Source organism: Schistocerca cancellata, chromosome 4 (assembly GCF_023864275.1).
Source record: "Schistocerca cancellata isolate TAMUIC-IGC-003103 chromosome 4, iqSchCanc2.1, whole genome shotgun sequence".
Lineage (NCBI taxonomy): Eukaryota > Metazoa > Arthropoda > Insecta > Orthoptera > Acrididae > Schistocerca > Schistocerca cancellata.
In genome coordinates, this window is record NC_064629.1 from 578,847,276 (window position 1) to 578,863,441 (window position 16,166).

The window sequence follows — 16,166 nt, forward strand, 5'->3', positions numbered from 1 at the left end:
GAGACATGGTGCCTTTATATCGCTCCTGTCTGGGGCCTGTGTATCGGGAGAATGACTCGTACGTGCACAGTGATAGATGGTGTCACACACACACACACACACACAAACAAACAAACTTTCTCATTTGTAATATATATAACATTGTTTTCAATCCAGTTTTCTTTCTATAGTCCTAATACATACTACTTCTACCTTTCAGCCTTATCTTCTTTCCTTAGTCTTAGCTTCCTTTCTGATGTCTTGATACGAATACAGGTGTTTCTCTGATCTCAAAACGTTTCTTTAAGTTTTCCTTAGGTAGGATCTATTTTGTCCACATTCATGCATGCTGCAACAGTTTTGCATTTTTCCTCTAGCCATACTTACTTTGCAAATTAGCACCGTCAGTCTAGCTTTTCATAGATTTTTATTCCCTTTTGTGTTCTTCATTTGCTGCATTTTATATTTCCTTCTTTCATCACTTATTTCAGTACCTCGTGTGTTATTCAAGAATTTTAAACGGACTTGACCGTTTTGCTTATTTGAGCCTCTGCAGCCTTCATTATTGGATAATTGGTCTATTAGTGTATTCCTTTCCCCTGTTTCAGGGCAACGTTGCCTAATGCTGCTTCTGCAGCTCTCAGTCTCCTCCGGTTTATTCAATTTATGCGTGTCCCGTTGCCTTCACTTATTACCTGCAAGTTCCTCACTTTTGATCTCTATTTCGAAAGTAATGGGGGAAATCAGTATAAAGGCAGGGCTCAACGAAAGTTATAATACAATGTCTGAAGCATAAATGTTTCGAATTACTATGAAAAAAGTAGATAGATATAAAACATAAACAATCATGACAGAATTACACAGTCTCCTTCATAACACAAGTAATAAAATAAGGTGTTTTCATTTCCTAAATGGAAATTTGTATAAAGGCACTCACTGCCCTGTTGCGCTATTGCATGTTTAGTACTTTGTCCAACCTTCATTCTACCTAATTATCTCAAAAAATACCTTAGGCATTGATTTGGCTAGGGTTTGTAGTTTTTGCAGTCAAATTGTCATCCACGTATCTCGTACCTCACTTTTCACTTCACATATAGCCTCAAATTGCGTTCCATTGCGATAAACACGCCTTTCAAGTATTCCCCAAAGGTATTCCAAGGGGTTCCAATCCAGGCTACGTTCAGGCCAAGGCAAGACATCGGTATCTTTATCGTCAAACCACTTTTTTGTTGTAGCAACACCACACACAGATGCACTAACTTGTTGGAATATTAGGCTTTCATCCCCTAGGTCCCCATATATTCTAATCAATTCTGTCTCTAGCATCTCAGTGTACACGTTAGAGTACATTCTAGTGTTCAGCCAAGAAATGCCTGCCTTCCTTTAGCGCAGGCGACTGCGAACTCATAACGCTCCCACCACCAAAATTTATGCTCATTCTTACCTGCTGCTCTGTTCTAAGATCGTGAAAACAATATTGAAATCCATCTTCATCATCTAAAATAAACTTCGAAAACAATATTCAAATCCATCCTCCTCATCTAAATTAAATTTCTTCTCATCACTGAACACCACTTATCCATTCTGAAGTCCAGGAAACATTTTTTAGCAAACTCCAATTTAGCCTGTTTATGTTTGGGTGTTAGAAATGGTTTCTGCAGCCGTTTCTTGAATACAAGTGTTTTTAATCTGATAAAATTTGTCGTACACGCCTATCAGCTGCTGGCAACCGTAAATTAGCAACAAGCTAAGAAGAATAATGGTTTGTTGCTCTTGCTTTGCACAACAGTAAACATTTCTATGCCTCACAATTTTCGTCCATTTTTTCCGTTCTGTCCATATCGTGCATCAAATCTAACGAAATTATCAATCACTGTACTTTAACAGTTCAACTTCTTTTCAATTTGGTGATTATAGAGTCCCATTTTCTCGTAAGTACCGATTTTTGTTTTTGCATCACATAACTGTTTTCCGTGTGACATTGTCACAGTCGTGGTTTATGTACACAACACGCGCTGTCATTAATGATGTTGTTTCCTATGTATTTTATTTTTTATTTGCATGTCAAGTTCCGTAGGAACAAATTGAGGAGTGAATCTCCAAAGTCATGTAACATGTCACTACATTAAATTACAACATAAAAATAATAACAGATAAAAATAAAACGTTTATGAACCCGAAAAAGTCAGTCCATAAGCTTAAGTAAAAACAATCAACAATACAACAAGAATCAGCTCAATTTTTCAAGGAACTCCTCGATAGAACAGAAGGAGTGACCCATTAGGAAACACTTCAGTTTCCATTTGAAAGTGCGTGGATTAATGCTAAGATTTTTGAATTCGAGTGGTAGCTTATTGAAAATGGATGCAGCAGTATACTGCACACCTTTCTTCACAAGAGTTAAGGAAGTCCCAACCAAATGTAGGTTTGATTCCTGCCGAGCATTACCTGAGTGAAAACTGTTTTTTCTTGGGAATAAACTAATATTGATAACAAGAAATATCAGTAAGGAATATATATATATATATATATATATATATATATATATATATATATATATATATATTGAGAGGCTAATGTCAGAATACCCAAACTACTGAACAGGTGTCGAAAATAGGTTTGTGAACTTACACTACTTATTGCCAGGACTGCCCTTTTCTGAGCCAAAAATATCCTTTTAGAATGGTAAGAGTTACCCCAGAATATAACATACGACATAAGCGAATGAAAATAAGCAAAGTAGAGTAATTTTCTTGTGAAACAATCACTCGCTCCAGATAAAGTTCGAGTAAAAATGGCAGCATTAAGTCTTTGAACAAGATCCTGAACGTGGGCTTTCCATGACAATTTACTATCTATCTGAACACCTAGAAATTTGAACAGTGAAATCAAAACTCCAGATTTTGTTGAATTGTGCGTTAGAAACTGTAAAAAAGGAGTCTTACTGTGATTTAGCGTTAATTTATTTCCTACGAGCCATGAAGTTATGTCATGAACTCCACTATTTGAAACTCAGCCAATATTACATCTACATCTACATCTATACTCCGCGAGCCACCTTACGGTGTGTGACGGAGGGTACTTATTGTACCACTATCTGATCCCCCCTTCCCTGTTCCATTCACGAATTGTGCGTGGGAAGAACGACTGCTTGTAAGTCTCCGTATTTGCTCTAATTTCTCGGATCTTTTCGTTGTGATCATTACGCGAGATATATGTGGGCGGTAGTAATATGTTGCCCATCTCTTCCCGGAATGTGCTCTCTCGTAATTTCGATAATAAACCTCTCCGTATTGTGTAACGCCTTTCTTGAAGTGTCCGCCACTGGAGCTCGTTCAGCATCTCCGTAACGCTCTCGCGCTGACTAAATGTCCCCATGACGAATCGCGCTGCTTTTCGCTGGATCATGTCTATCTCTTCTATTAATCCAACCTGGTAAGGGTCCCATACTGATGAGCAATACTCAAGAATCGGACGAACAAGCGTTTTGTAAGCTACTTCTTTCGTCGATGAGTCACATTTTCTTAGAATTCTTCCTATGAATCTCAACCTGGCGCCTGCTTTTCCCACTATTTGTTTTATGTGATCATTCCACTTCAGATCGCTCCGGATAGTAACTCCTAAGTATTTTACGGTCGTTACCGCTTCCAATGATTTACCACCTATGGCATAATCGTACTGGAATGGATTTCTGCCCCTATGTGTGCGCATTATATTACATTTATCTACGTTTAGGGAAAGCTGCCAGCTGTCGCACCATGCGTTAATCCTCTGCAGGTCTTCCTGGAGTACGTACGAGTCTTCTGATGTTGCTACTTTCTTGTAGACAACCGTGTCATCTGCAAATAGCCTCACGGAGCTACCGATGTTGTCAACTAAGTCATTTATGTATATTGTAAACAATAAAGGTCCTATCACGCTTCCTTGCGGTACTCCCGAAATTACCTCTACATCTGCAGATTTTGAACCGTTAAGAATGACATGTTGTGTTCTTTCTTCTAGGAAATCCTGAATCCAATCACAAACCTGGTCCGATATTCCGTAAGCTCGTATTTTTTTCACTAAACGTAAGTGCGGAACCGTATCAAATGCCTTCCTGAAGTCCAGGAATACGGCATCAATCTGCTCGCCAGTGTCTACGGCACTGTGAATTTCTTGGGCAAATAGGGCGAGCTGAGTTTCACATGATCTCTGTTTGCGGAATCCATGTTGGTTATGATGAAGGAGATTTGTATTATCTAAGAACGTCATAATACGAGAACACAAAACATGTTCCATTATTCTACAACAGATTGACGTAAGCGAAATAGGCCTATAATTATTCGCATCTGATTTATGACCCTTCTTGAAAATGGGAACGACCTGCGCTTTCTTCCAGTCGCTAGGTACTTTACGTTCTTCCAGCGATCTACGATAAATTGCTGATAGAAAGGGGGCAAGTTCTTTAGCATAATCACTGTAGAATCTTAAGGGTATCTCGTCTGGTCCGGATGCTTTTCCGCTACTAAGTGATAGCAGTTGTTTTTCAATTCCGACATCGTTTATTTCAATATTTTCCATTTTGGCGTCCGTGCGACGGCTGAAGTCAGGGACCGTGTTACGATTTTCCGCAGTGAAACAGTTTCGGAACACTGAATTCAGTATTTCTGCCTTTCTTCGGTCGTCCTCTGTTTCGGTGCCATCGTGGTCAACGAGTGACTGAATAGGGGATTTAGATCCGCTTACCGATTTTACATATGACCAAAACTTTTTAGGGTTCTTGTTTAGATTGTTTGCCAATGTTTTATGTTCGAATTCGTTGAATGCTTCTCTCATTGCTCTCTTTACGCTCTTTTTCGCTTCGTTCAGCTTTTCCTTATCAGCTATGATTCGACTACTCTTAAACCTATGATGAAGCTTTCTTTGTTTCCGTAGTACCTTTCGTACATGATTGTTATACCACGGTGGATCTTTCCCCTCGCTTTGGACCTTAGTCGGTACGAACTTATCTAAGGCGTACTGGACGATGTTTCTGAATTTTTTCCATTTTTGTTCCACATCCTCTTCCTCAGAAATGAACGTTTGATGGTGGTCACTCAGATATTCTGCGATTTGTGCCTTATCACTCTTGTTAAGCAAATATATTTTCCTTCCTTTCTTGGCATTTCTTATTACACTTGTAGTCATTGATGCAACCACTGACTTATGATCACTGATACCCTCTTCTACATTCACGGAGTCGAAAAGTTCCGGTCTATTTGTTGCTATGAGGTCTAAAACGTTAGCTTCACGAGTTGGTTCTCTAACTATCTGCTCGAAGTAATTCTCGGACAAGGCAGTCAGGATAATGTCACAAGAGTCTCTGTCCCTGGCTCCAGTTCTGATTGTGTGACTATCCCATTCTATACCTGGTAGATTGAAGTCTCCCCCTATTACAATAGTATGATCACGAAACTTCTTCACGACGTTCTGCAGGTTCTCTCTGAGGCGCTCAACTACTACGGTTGCTGATGCAGGTGGTCTATAGAAGCATCCGACTATCATATCTGACCCACCTTTGATACTTAGCTTAACCCAGATTATTTCACATTCGCATTCGCTAATAACTTCACTGGATATTATTGAATTCTTTACTGCTATAAATACTCCTCCACCATTGGCGTTTATCCTATCCTTGCGGTATATATTCCATTCTGTGTCTAGGATTTCGTTACTGTTCACTTCCGGTTTTAACCAACTTTCCGTTCCTAATACTATATGCGCACTATTTCCTTCAATAAGAGATACTAATTCAGGAACCTTGCCCTGGATACTCCTGCAGATTACCAATATTACGTTAACTTTTCCTGTTTTTGGTCTCTGAGGACGGACGTTCTTTATCAACGATGATAATGTCCTCTCTGGTAAGCCGTCAGGTATTTTATCGTTTCGCCCAAGGGGGGGTCCCTCTAACCTAAAAAAACCCCCGTGTGCACGCCACACGTACTCTGCTACCCTAGTAGCTGCTTCCGGTGTGTAGTGCACGCCTGACCTGTCTAGGGGGGTCCTACAGTTCTCCACCCAATAACGGAGGTCGATGAATTTGCAACCATTATAGTCGCAGAGTCGTCTGAGCCTCTGGTTTAGACCCTCCACACGGCTCCAAACCAGAGGACCGCGATCGACTCTGGGCACTATGCTGCAGATATTAAGCTCAGCTTGCACTCCGCGTGCGATGCTGGTTGTCTTCACCAAATCAGCCAGCCGCCGGAAGGAACCAAGGATGGCCTCAGAACCCAAGCGGCAGGCGTCATTCGTTCCGACATGTGCTACTATCTGCAGCCGGTCACACCCAGTGCGTTCAATAGCTGCCGGAAGGGCCTCCTCCACATTACGGACGAGACCCCCCGGCAAGCACACTGAGTGCACACTGGCATTCTTCCCCGACCTACCCGCTATTTTCCTGAGGGGCTCCATAACCCGCCTAACGTTGGAGCTCCCTATAACTAATAGGCCCGCCCTCTGTGACTGTCGGGACCTTGCCGGAGAATCGGCCACTGGCCCAACAGGCGAGGCATCCTGTGGTGGCTTGGAAACGATGTCATCACCACTAGGAAGCACCCCGTACCTGTTGGAAAGGGGTAAGGCAGCTGCCACGCGGCCAGATCCCACCTTCGCCTTTCGGCCAGGCACGCGCAAGCCCACCACTGTCCGCCATTCACCCTGGAGTGATGGCTGACCGGTAAGATGCTCACTGCCGGAAGACGCAGCGACATCAGGGGTTCCATGTGCCTCCAAGGCCACCGAAGTAGGCATAGGTCTCACCACAGTTGCCCCAACGCCACTACGAGCCGACGCCTGCGCCTCGAGCTCGATGAGCCTAACAGACAAAGCCTCCACCTGCCCCCGAAGAGTGGCCAATTCTCCTTGCGTCCGCTCACAACAACCACAGTCCCTACACATGACTATGTTTACCCTACTCTATACGATGACAAATTCCCAAGATAATCTTCTGATGAGCTACTCTGATAATCAAGAAACACTCACTGAAATACGAGACGCGAAAACTACGCTAGGTTTTCCCAGAAAAACTATTTAAAAGCTAAGCGCAGCAAATAAGTACAAAAACGCTTTATACAAACAGTACTCGCTGCTGCTGGTGCTCTCGCTCTGGCTGTCACAAGACAACTGCTGATTCAAGTGACTAGTGGCTAACGGCCGCGAAACAAACACACGACATCCGTTACTACCAAGCTAGTGTCATCATCAAACAGAAATACTTTAGAGGGCATCTCATTTATATAAATAAGGAACACGAGTGGCCCCAGCACTAATCCCTTGAGAACCCACCACCACCACCCTCACCACCACCACTTGACCGTACCGCACTCAGACCCCACAGCACAGCCATTCTTAACATTGTGAACAATGACCTTTTGCTGTCTGTTGCTAATGTAAGAGGTGAATCAACTGTGAGTTACTCCCTGTATTCCGTAATGGTCCAACTTCTGGAGCAATTTTCTGTCATCAACACAATAAAACGCCTTAATTAAATCAAAAAATATACTTCACGTCCGAAGCCTTTTGTTTAACCCGCCCAGTATCTCACACAGAAAAGAGAATATAGCATTTTCAGTTGTTAACCGACTTCTAAAGCCGAACTGTGCATTTGATAGCAAACCATGTGATATAAAATGATCCACTAATCTTACATACACAGCCTTTTCAATAACTTTAGCAAACACTGTTGGCATAGAAATAGGTCTAAAATTGTCTACATTATCCCTTTCTCCTTTTTATAAAGCGGCTTTACTACTGAGTACTTTAATCGCTCAGGAAACTGACTATTCCTAAAGGAAAAATTACAAATATGGCTAAGTACAGGGCTAACACGTGCAGCACAGTACTTTAATATTCTGTCAGGCACTCCATCATATTCATGAGAGTCCTTAGTCTTCAGTGGTTTAATTATTGACTCAGTATCCTCCTTGTCTGTATCGCAGAGGAGTATTCCAGACATCGATCTTGGAAAGGTATTTGCCAAGAAAATTTTATAATTTTCTGTAGAAACTAAATTTTTATTTAATTCACCAGCAATGCTCAGAAAATGATTTTTAAATACTGTACATATATCTGATTCATCAGTAACAAGCCGGCCAGTGTGGCCGAGCGGTTCTAAGCGCTTCAGTACGGAACCGCGCGACCGCTACGGTCCCAGGTTCGAATCCTGCCTCGGGCATGGATGTGTGTGATGTCCTTAGTTTAGGGGACTGATGACCTCAGAAGTTAAGTCCCATAGTGCTCAGAGCCATTTGAACCATTTTTTTATCAGTAACAGAAATATTTTTACTACGAACTGACTTTATATCGTCTACGTTATGCTGCTGACCAGACACTTCCTTCTCAACTGACCCTATAGTTTTAATTTTATCGTGTGAATTAGCTATTCGATTTGCATACCACATACTCTTTGCCTTCCTAATAACATTTTAAGCACCTTACAATAATGTTTGTAATGGTCTACTGTAGCTTGATTGTGACAACTTCTAACATGTTGAGATAATTCTCGCTTTGTTCTACATGATATCCTTATCCCACTGGTCAGCCACCTGGACTGCCTATTACTGCTAATCCTAGCGGAAAGTAACTCTCAAAGAGTACGAGAAATGTGTTAAGGAAAGCATTATATTTGTCATCTATGTTATCGGCGCTATAAACATCCTGCCACTCTTTTTCTTTGATAAGGTTTAAAAAACTCTGTTGCTGTTGGATTAACTTTCCTACATATCTGCAGCGAAGGTACGTACGTACACACTAACACTACAGAGTCGACTGCCTTTATACCGAGTTCCAACGTCTACCACAGGAGCCGTTGATGTCACAGGAGCCGTTGATGTCTTGTTATACACTTTACTACTGCCAGCAAATGCGATACCACTTGGCTGCATTTATCGGTATACTGGTTTTCATACTATTGCATATACATTGTGCATAACTGTTCCAACCGACAGTATTTATTTTCCTGCAAATATCCATGCCTTTATACTAATTTCCTCTACTGTACATTGTGGTCAGTATTCTCATCTACCCCTGTAAACGTTTTGCCGATTCATATCTCGTTTCGAAATCTCTCTTCTAATCCAATCCCCGACCAGAGTTAATTTTTCATCTCCCTTAACGATCTAAATATTTGTCTCATTGTGCAGTCTTTCAACCTCCTCTTCATCTGACGAGCTAGTAGATTTGTGAAGTTGTACCACTGTTGTGTGTCTTGGTTTTGTGTATATCGTGATTGTGGTAATACGTTCACTACGCTGCTTATAGAAGTTCACCTGCATTCCTATTTCTTCTTCCTTATTACACCTAGCTCTGCATTCTCTCTTTTTGGTTTCGTGTTGATGAACCTGACCAGAAGTCCTGTTCTCCCTTCCATTGTAATTCACTAATTTCCACCATACCTATCTTCAAGCTGTTCAAATCGTTTTTTCAGTTCTCCTATCTGCCTACCCCATTGAGAGAGATGAGATTCCACATTTCACTCTGTAGATTTCGAGATTTTTATTTTTTTATGATGACAACATCCATCTGAGTAGTCTCAGCCCAGAGATATTTGGTTACTGCTTCACACCAGGAGACTTTACTCAAGAGTATTCCATCACCATTAAGCTGTAGAGCAGACTTTAATGTCCTACGAAAATATACTGATCGTACATTCCCTTTGATTTCAGCTGTTCACAGTACCAACTCACCAAGTCCATATTCGTTAGTGCTACAAGGCCAGGTTATTCAATCGTAGTCGTACGTGCGGTACAGCTACCTCCATTGTATTGGGGCACTCAAGTCACCCCACCACGGCCCCACGGCCATGTTCATGGTTGCGGGTGAATAGGTAGATGGAGGGAAAGAGCTGGTTGACCAGTCTCAGATATCAGAATGGATGGACGGATGGATGGATGGATGGATGGATGGATGTCATTGGCTACGAGGAGGAGACAGTTGAAGTTAGGAGAGGCTTTCTAGTCTGAACATGTAGGTCTGGGGGATATGTCGGTAGACGTGGGTGAGTAAAACAGGATTTGAAATTAGATGGGCATGGAAGGGTTGGGGGGCGGGGGAAGTTTTGAACGGTTTCTTTGGGTTTAATATGTAGATATTGAAATATATATGGATTTGTTCTACGTGCGTGAGGAACGGTAAAAATTTCATGAGTTAGTAACGGATCGACGTTGAAGAAAGTAAACGATATGGAAGAGAAGATAGTGTGGAGAAAAGATAGATTAGGTCTGTGATTTTCTGGCGATAACGATAGTGGATCCATGTAGTCCTCGCGGTCAGCCAGTTACTGGTAAACAGCCACTTTTCGCTTTCTGTATTACTGCTTCTTTCTAAGAATATGGCGTTTTAGCATCACCTAAATACTTGCTATTGAGCCATACAGTTTATGAATGCAAAAAGGTTGAAAATAATAATACTAAAGGCTGATTAAAATTGTGTTAATGTCACTATTAATTAAAATGGATGATCTTGATATGGGAGTGAAAAGTTGCAATGATGAAGCTGGCGTTGTAACGCTGACGCTGTTAATACTGAGGCCTCTGTGGTTTTACCGGAACCAATAGCTTGCAGAACAGAAATGTAAATATAAACTTGTGACATATATCTGAATTTCTTCTTCGTATGTGCATAACAAACATGTGCGAAGCCATTAGCTAATGAGAAGAGAACCTGTTGTTCCAGTAATCGGTTATCGCTCAGACACATCCTAGCCCAACATAATTTCTCTCGCTTCCAGACATAGCGATCCATCCGTATTTCCCCTTGACCATCCATCATCCTTCCCCGTCCCTACATTGACTGTGAACTGGCGTCCATGATCTTGTCAGATGCAGTGTCGTCATGTACATCATAACAAAAGTCACGCTATCACCATCTGTATCATTTGTAGTGACATTATGAAAGAAAATCACCTTTTATAATGTTTTAGTTTGTTTGTTTGATCCACTTTAATTGTACAAACGATTGTTTTTTTAATACATTGCTGCTCTCAGCACTTTCCTCCTCCCCCCCTTGCGTCACCCTCCTCTTATTTGGTAAGAATGAGAATGGTCGTTGGTCTAGCTGCCAATGTGAACATCCGGGAGATATCAAATGCACGTAACATTCAGTTTTTCTGATACTGTGTTGCTTGCACTGGAGCCAGCCATCTCACCTTCGTACGCATTCTACAAATCTCATAACGATTCGTATCTTTGTGGTGGTGATGATGATAGTATTTATAATGTCCAAAAAATGCTGTCAATCGTCGATTACTACAGTCCATGGACTGAGAACCTGCCACCTGCCATTCATTCTCAAGTGATCCATAGAAGACTGACGAAGACTTTCCACTCTGCACAATTTATTAGCGTGCTTTGTGTATTCTGCGCATGAGTTAACCTCATAGCTACAGATTTACCACACTACCCCGCGGGCTGCGTCCTCACGGGAGCAATTGCGGACGGCGGAATCTGTCGCCTTGTTTAGAGCAAATGGCTCATCAGATTTTCCGCCATGCATATTTCCATGGATTCTTTAATAATGGAGTCCCAAATTATCGTTCTACAAAACTCAATTTCATGTTCAGTTGAGACTTTGTTGGTATCAATGTGCGAACGCAACTTTGACGTTCGGTACTGTGTCGCTCCGCGTTGCAAGTGGTGTGGCCCATGTAATCTATAGCACATTGGCATGGTATTTTGTAAATCCTTCCTTCCACAATAATAAATCGTCGTTCATTGATCCCAGAAGGTATACAAACTTAGATAGTGGGAGGAAAACAACTTTAATATTTCGGGAGAATTCTGGCTACTTTGAAGGAAATACTAACCGCAAACAGATTTTACCGATGTGCCCTCCCCTTTATCGACTTCCTGGTTTTTTCTTTAACTAGTAGAGCATTGTCAATCTGCTGTGGACATATTTATTTTCCCCGATCACTGTTTTTGGCAAGCTAGATCTTGAGGCAAACAATCTGGGTATGACTGTGAGCTCTCTGTTTAAGAGTATGAAGCAATCATAGTTTGCGATGGGTGTTGACCATCAACAATTGTTAAAACAAATTCTTATAGTGAGCTTACTGTAAACTGAGTGTCCCAGACAATTGTTATTCTTCCATATAACCAACATGTCATTGTAAGGCAGGAAACAATCTTTCTATCTCTCTGTCTGTCTGTTTTTCCTTTGTGATTTGTATGTTCTTATTAATGGAGTTGAAGTTATCTAAAAATTCCACTAATTTGTCTCCTCCATGAGACCACACTGTGAAAGTATCGTCCATATATCTACAAAATACACTTGACTTAAGGGCTGCTGATTCCAGCGCTCTCTCCGAGAAGTTCTTTATGAAGAAGCTGATTAGACAGACGCAGACAGAAGGAGACGCCATCAGTCTCACCAAAACATTCTTGATTAAAGACAACAGGCTGAAGAAACAGTGCGCCGAAACAAAGCAGTGAGCTACACCTGAAACTTGTAAACATTAGTTAAGAGATGAGTGAGGGACTTTTGTAGAAAGTGATATTACATCAGTGCTATCTGAACAGTCCGAACTGCTTGGACTGAGATCAGATCGTACAAGTTACGCATACGATGGGTAATAAATTCAGTAATTGAAATGAAAATGGCCCCATACTGTGAGCCAAAATAAAATTAATAATAATGCAAAGAAACATTTACGTTCATCATCATCATCATCATCATCATCATCATCATCATCATCATCCACTATCATCATCATCCACTATCATCACTACAAAAATAAAATCATGGCTGATTCGTCTGGGTATGGACATGACTCAGTAAGTGGGCAAGCAGGGGTAAAATTAATCAAATTGCTATTTATTATGCAGGTGGTACTACGTTCGTGCTTGGGCAGTTGATGTGAATTTGGAACAACGTGTTGCTGTGTCACCGAATCTCTCTTGGTGTCACTTGGCCGTCAGTTGACTGCCGGCAGCTCTTATCTCCATGCACCACCACTTTTGAGGTGACTGTCATAACTTAAATTGTTCCTCTTGACGGACTTCCCCCCCCCCCCTAAATACTCTCCAGGTAAAACCGCTGCCCGACAGGCAGCGAGGTGATTTTTTCTGGGTGCGTATACTCGCTGACTAACACTCTGATGGTGTCTATTGGCTTCACAGAGGCAGTGTCAATGATACATTATTTTGCATTATCACATCCAGCCAAGGAAACTGCGGGCCAGCCAACGCTCTAAGTCTATATTGGCACTACGACAGTGCTGGTGCAGCACCTTGGATTGCAACTCTCTGCCATCAGCTGATGACTAGGTAATTACATGCTATAGCGCAATGAGGCGTCTCCACAGCTGGCTGCATGATGGCAGTTTAACTCCTGTAACATCACTCGCGGCCATAAGGAGTATAAGTGCTCCCAGTAGCAGTATTCTTTCAATATCGTGCTCTGTTTTCACGCCAGTCAGTCTAATATACAGTTAATCTACGTTTGCCTCATTGAGCAACTTCAACAACTAGGTGAAGCTGCTGATCTATGAGCCATCAGCTAGCCCTGATGGTTCCAGTCTTCGAACTTTTTGTGTACATAGTTCCGCGTAGTCAGCGCGTACACAACTTTCCCACTAGAGCGCGCCCCGCTAAGCACAACAGCGCAGACGCAGCGCTCGTCCGTCTACGCACTACGAGATGGCGCTGCCATAGAGACTGACCAAATTCTGCTTCCGCCGATCCGCGTATTAATATGTAACGCAGCCAATGAGATTGCTGCTAACATAGAACCTTTTCTCCTCGCGGATCACACTCGCGCAGTGATACATGAACGCGCGAGGTATTATAACGTGTGTACAGACCTCCGATTAGTGAGTCTGCATTTGTCTGCAACAGTCAGTACGAGTTCTACATTTGTCTGTACCAGTCTATAGTCAAGGTTCAGTCTGCGCCTAATAAGATTACTATATTCCGGTACATAGCCATGAAGATAAATATATAGACACTTTTGTCAAGTATCAGAGTTATATGTGGGAATAAGATTAACGTACCAATACCAAAGGAACTTCAGATTCTCAATTATAAATAGCATCCAGAACCAAGTTAAGTAATTTTTATGCTTGTTATTATTGTAATAAATGTGTGTGAAAATTTATCAAGTTCTGTTTAAAGTTGGTCACCGTCAATCTGCTACTCTAAGCGTGCAAGTGGCATTTCTATCGTCTGACCTAACGGCAGAAGATAAACACGCCACGATAAGACCACGAGACATATTGCTGTCACTCGCCTACTTAGAGCGACGAGTCAAATAATCTGATGGTGTGTGTACTGAAGGTCTTACAGTACGCCACCACAGAACTACATCCACGGAGACAAGGTGGCCCAATTGTTGCCATCGCATGGAACTCCAGACGATGTCTGAAGCTCCTGGGTTCGACGTGTAGCCTGTGCACTTTCTGTCAGTTGCCACAGGCCACGAGCGAGGCACGCCAGCCCAACCGTCTAACGTCTCTCTTCAATGGGGTTGACACACTCCTCGGCGATCGAGGGCCTCCTCGCTGCCAGCTGCAGTTGTGCTGCTGCAGCATTCTGCTGCCTGAATTTCCCATGTGTCACTGCCGTCGACATACTGCATGGAAACATTAAACAACAAATATTCTGTTGAGTGAGTTTTCTTGAATCTGCACTCACCGCAGTACTGGATAACCCATACCACAGCTTCCTACACACTTAAAATCGTAATCAGATGTGGCCAGCGTACAACAATTTGAAGGTTGAGGGTATACGAGATAAAAAGAGTCTGATGCTTGAAGATTCAAGAATTTGACAACAAGAAAGACCGACCGACACGGAACAGAAAATGAAGATGTCACAAAGTGACACTGGCAGTAGAATGAACGCAACTGTCAGACACATCGAGTGAAAGATGAATATAAAATGGGCTGGCATAACTCCAAAGTGTAGAGTCAGAACACTATCTGTGAAACAGTAAGTAAATTCTCTGACTGATCTTTGCCTCCTTAACCAAAATAGCCCCATATTGATGTCACTGCTCTCCAGCTGATTGACCCATTTGAGTGAATTATCTGTAGGGAGCCCCTGCTCGGTGATTTTTGTTGATTTTCTCACTTACTAGGTCCTTCAAGATACTGAATATCCTGTCTGTCATTGGTGTGCTCATTTTGCGATGTTGCCCAACGAAAGAACGACGATGGATAACGTCCTCTAACATTCTTCCTACAGGGTGCCTAATTTTCCGATCTTGCTCTGAAAGATACCCAGGTCGGCATGTAACATGGGAACTCTTGGGTTGCTTTGTGTTGTCTCGTCTCCCATTAATGCACTTCCCACTGTTGGCAGCTGATTCCCTACAGGCTTTCACGCCGGATTTTCTTCTGAAAACTACTCTGAATTCCTTCATGTGCCTCTCTGCATTCCTGAGCTGTCGAGAAAGCTAAAGGCCAGTAACAACCTCGTCTGCTTGTAACGGAGAAGCCTTTAAGCCGTTGCTCAAGTGTCTTAGGCACTCTGCGCTAGCCAGTGTCCTTCGCCTGTCAGTTAATCTTTAAACAAAGCACCCCTTTCAGAGCGAAGCAAATACTTAAGTTGTAGCTGCCTATTTGCTGTAGCTTTCAGGGAAGTCTCACTACATCCAAGCTTGCCTTGAGTGGAGACCTCGTATCCTTACCATCTGGCTTGAAGTGTCACGGATGAGAGCATTTTCCCACCAATGGTCTCAGCAAGTGAGTAAAATGTCTGGCTAAATTATTGTAGCAGCAACATTGTTGCTTACTACTGACTGTAAAGGTAGACCTTCCTTATGAATTTTTGGAAGGACATGCGGTCTGGTCGGTCTTAACCACTTTACGTTCTCCTGAGGTAACGAAAAAGAATTCAGAGAATCAGAAGTTCTCCATTGCACACATTCTGTAGGGTCGTAATCAATCTTCCCATGTAGAAGCACTTGGTAGACTATATATCTTATCGAAATACAGGCTACGTGACAGGTGCGCTGTTGCATTATCTTTATCGGTATTACGTGACACGATTCTCTCGGAGATTTAGTCCAGTCCTCTCTTGGGATGTTATGGTGCTGCACAGTGGAGCAGCTTTCAAAAGGACGTAGCAAGTTTCCCTTATTTTTTCTGGAGCATCCAGAGTAAGGCGTCGTATGGCTCCTTCAACGCCACTCACAAAAGTTATTAAAGTTTGCGCTCTAGGTGAAGG